We start from the raw sequence: 4,586 nt of genomic DNA, 5'->3' as shown, positions 1-4,586 counted from the left end.
ACCAATGGCCTCAGATGTCTATACATAAGTATAAGATCATGAACAAATAAAGATAACAAGGAAGGTGAACTAGATATACTAGACGTCTTTCTTTTATCTCTATAGTCTCTCTCTGGAGTACATCATCAACTCATGGGTTTAATTATCTCTGTACTCATGGCTCTGAAATATGTATACCTAGCCCTAATCTCTCTTCTGAGAATTTGTGAGAGGGAGAGGAAAGTTAAGCATAATCCAAAATAAACCCTAAATTTTGAGAGAGCAAATTTCAAAGGGTACAGAGAAAGGAAAGGAAGGATCCCACTGGTAAAATTCTATAGGATACAGTCAAGGAAGAGTGGGAAGACCTCAAGAATGAAATTCAGAAGACACACAAAAAAACAATCCCACTGAGATTAAAAAAGAGGGAAGAGTCTAAAGAGATCAAAGTGGATACAAAGCAAACTTGTCAACCAAGTTAGATTAAAGAAAAATATGAAGAAGATGGAAACAAAGACAAAGGAAGAGGAATACAAATGGTACAGTCCAAGGGCAGGTAGGTGCCCTTGTGGATTGTGGATAGTGTACCGGCCCTGGAGTCAGGAGGACCTGAGTTCAAATCCAGCCTCAGACACTTGACACTTACTAGCTGTGTGACCCTGGACAAGTCACTTAACCCCATTACCTAGCCAAAAACAAAACAAAACCAAGAAACAAAAGAACAAAAACAAATGGCACAGTGCTTTAAGAATAGTGTGAGAAGTACTGAAGTTCAGAATAAGCCGAGGGTGATGAGGAATACTAACCACAACAAAAATAAAACTTTTTGTATATATATTGGAGAAAAGAGAAGGATCAAAATTAGATCTGCTAGGGGTGAATGGGGGCAAAGATAACAATACAAAAGGAAGACAGAACAACTTGAATCTTATTTCATTTATTTTCCTCAATCAAAGAGAATCATTTTTGAACTGGAAGGTACAGATGAAAAATAGCTAAAATAGAGTTGAAATCCAAAATAAGTAGAGAGATAGTAAGAAAGCACTTAATTGCCCTTGATGAGTTCAAAGCTCATCCCAGATGAACTATGTACTCATGTACTGACAGCATTGGCAAAAATGGTTGCTGAGCTATTGTCAGAGATCTTTAAGTGGTTGTGAAATGGCTTGAAAGAAGATATATGAGAAGACAGCACCACCCCACCCCCCAACACTTTGAAGAGGTAGGAGAGCCACAAATTTTGAACATTGAACATATGTTCAGACTTTTTCAATGTGTTGATCAGTTATATTTCATCAAAAAGGATTTTTTCTCCTTTTCTTTTTACTTGTCTTTCAAAATATTATCTGTTATATGGGAAGGTCTCTCAAAGTGGGAGAGATACTGGAGGAAATTGTGGGGATGTTAAAAAAAGAAAAATATAACATTATTTTTAAAAGATCATGAAGCTCTCATCTTTCTTTGTAGAAGTAAAGCATAGCTTGCTGGACTTGATGAATGCCCTAGTTACTTTTACTGACCTTTTTCTTTTCTTTTTTCTTTGTTATAATGGATTGGTCTGGGGAAGGCAGGAGGAAAGAGAGAGATTGGGGAATGAAGGTGAAGTAAAAACAAAATATATTAATATAAATTTTTTTGAAGAATGATCTGCTTCACATATATAATGGGCACCATATTGCTTACCTTTTCAATGGGCGAGGGAGAGGCTGGAGGAAGAGAGAGATGTGGGACTTAAAAAAATTTGTGTAAGTGTAAAAAAAAATGAATGAATGAGTAAAAATTTTTAAAAATTATCATGGAAAACAGGATGGGTATGGCAGGATTGGAAAATGTCAAACTTTGTCCCAATTTAAAAAAATAAAGGCAAGAGAGGCAGGTCTGTGAACTATAAGCTAGTGAATTTGACCTTGATGCCTGGCAAGATTCTACAATGTATTATTAAAGTGTAGGTTAGGGAATATCTAGAAAAGAAAACAATGACCACCTATCTATTCCTTGATGAAGCCTGGCTTAATCTGGAAAGTTATAACTATCTAAATAGTTCCTAGACTGATAAATCAAGGGAATGGTGTAAATATAAATTCATCAAAGCACATGACAAAATCTCTCATGCTATTCCTGCAGACAAGGTAGAAAGATGTTGGCCTTGCGTGACAATATAGTAGGTAGATTCAGAATTAGTCCAATAGCCAGTCTCAGAGAGCAGACATTAATGATTCCCTGTCAACTTGGAAAGAGGCCTCTAGAAAAGTGCCCCCTGAGATCTGTGCTTGGCCTTTTGCTGTTTAACAATTGTATCAGTAAATTTGATAAAGGAATTATCAAATTTGAAGACGGCACAAGGGTGGGAGGGATAGATAACACACTAGATAACCTTGTCAGGATCCAAAAAGATCTCTGCAGGCTAGAATATTGGACCCACTCTAAGGTGACATTTAGCAGGGAGAAATGTAAAGTCTCATATCTGGGTTAAAAAAAACATAACAAAACAAAACATTCCGTCTAAGCTCAGGGAGGCAGGGCCAGAAAGTAGTTCATAGGAAAAAAAGATCTGGAGGTATCAGTGGACTACAAGCTTAGGATGAGACAGCAGTGTGATATGGCTGCCAAAAAAGCTAATGTGATATTAAGGAAGGCCATTAGTAAACTGGAGAGTATCCAAAGGTGGGTTAACAGGAACAGGGCCTTAGTATTATATCATATGAGAATTGACTGAAAGGACTATTGATTTTTATCCTAGAAAAGAGAAGACTAGGGATGGTCAAAGAGGAATTAATAATTTCCCCTTGGCTGGAGGTTTTCACTAAAGGTTGGATGACTAGTTGTTAAGCATATTTTAGAGGGAAATTTTGTTGAGGTAAATATTTGAATTCTAGAAAGTTCCATTCAACTTCCAAATCTTATATTTTGTGGTTTCCCCATATTATTGGACTCTGGATCCAGCCCAGCACTCAACTTTAGTGTTTGGGGCAACTAAGAAAGGCAGTAGATAGAGCCTTGGGCTTGCAGTCAGGAAGATCTGAGTTCAAATTCTGGCTTAGACATTTAGTAGTTGTGTGACTTTGGGCAAGTCACTTTACCTCTGTCTGTTTCAGTTTCCTCAATTATAAAATGAGGATAACAATAGCACCTACATCCCAGTGTTGTTGTGAGGCTCAAATGATATAATATGTATAAAGTGCTTAATACAGTGCCTGGCAAACTGTAGGCATTTAATAAACATTTATTTCTTTACTTCTTGTCTGAGAGATATACACTGATGTGCTAATGTATTGGACAACCCATCCAGGTTACAGCATGGTCACTAAGTGTTTTTCACTCACTTTAATACTTCCAAGGTAAATGGTTAGGCCATTTTCATCTAAATTGCTGGTTTTTTCACGATGGAAACTTTGGATTGTTCTGGGGCTGAATGCCATTCATAATGTAGTGGGGATTCTCTCATGATGTAGTCTAATCCTCTGATGACTTGGCTTTCCCCCAGCCCAGTTGACAAAATTACAGATTGGAAAGGGTGATTAACTGAGACAATAAAGTCTTAAATTACATGCAATGAAGTGTTTATACTTTATCACCCCTCTATGATGTTTGAAGAAACTCCTCTATCAAACTCGATCAAATTAGAGGAGGGCTACTAACCCTTGGCTAAGTGAAAAATCAGCTGTGTGCCTGGTGGCATTTGAGAAGTAAGACAGTCTCAAGGGACACTGTATTGAGGAGCTTTGGAAGGCCTCAGCATGGAGGACCTTTGGAAGGGTTTTGTGAGGAAAGAGAATTAGTACTAGCCATTGTGAATTGAGCTTGGTAGAACAGGCCTAGGGAGAACAGCTGAAGGATCTGCACCTCCAGGGAACAACATAAGAACACGAAGAATAAAGAAAATTGGGGCCCTGCAGTGCTGTAGGTGTGAGTTGTGTGGGCCATTTACATTTCAGTCAGTCAAAAAACATTTATTAAATACTTACCACATCCCAGGCACTGTGCTAGGCACAGGGGATACAAAGAAAGACAAAATGCAGTTGATGTTCTCAAGAAGATCATAGTCTAATAGGGGAGTCAACATACAAACAAGCTATGTACAGAGTAAATTGAATGGAAGGCACTAAAATGAAGGGGAATTAGGAAACTCTTCCTGTAACAGGAAGAATTTTAGCTAGGACTTGAAGAAAGTCAAGAAAGCCAGGAGGCAGAGATGATAGAATTGGTGATGATAGTAGGAATAGGAGATGATAACTCCTACATCCCTGACTTTCTATTAGTATGCTCTAGGTGTGTGCCCACCTTTCCCACTAATGCTGTGTATATTTGTGGGAGAATGTGCCCCAGGTTTCTGCAGGAATGTTTTGTCATTATTTTTCATGTCATACCATTCCAGTAAGTGCCTTTGCTGTGAGCTAATTGTGCCAATTGACTGGCTATTAACAGTAAATGTATCAGTGGGGACTCAAGCTTTAGTGTTATTCTAACTCATAGAGTAGCTTCAACCTGAAGTAGTTGTTTCTGGGATACCAGCCTTTGAGACTGAGTTGGGGGGGGGGGGGGGGGGAACTAAGAAGGGCTATTATAGTAATAAAAATTACATCCATTAACACTTTAAGCTTTATAAA

The sequence above is a fragment of the Vombatus ursinus genome, unplaced genomic scaffold, assembly GCF_900497805.2.
Source record: "Vombatus ursinus unplaced genomic scaffold, bare-nosed wombat genome assembly UNPS02014770.1, whole genome shotgun sequence".
Lineage (NCBI taxonomy): Eukaryota > Metazoa > Chordata > Mammalia > Diprotodontia > Vombatidae > Vombatus > Vombatus ursinus.
This window is presented reverse-complemented; position numbering follows the sequence as displayed.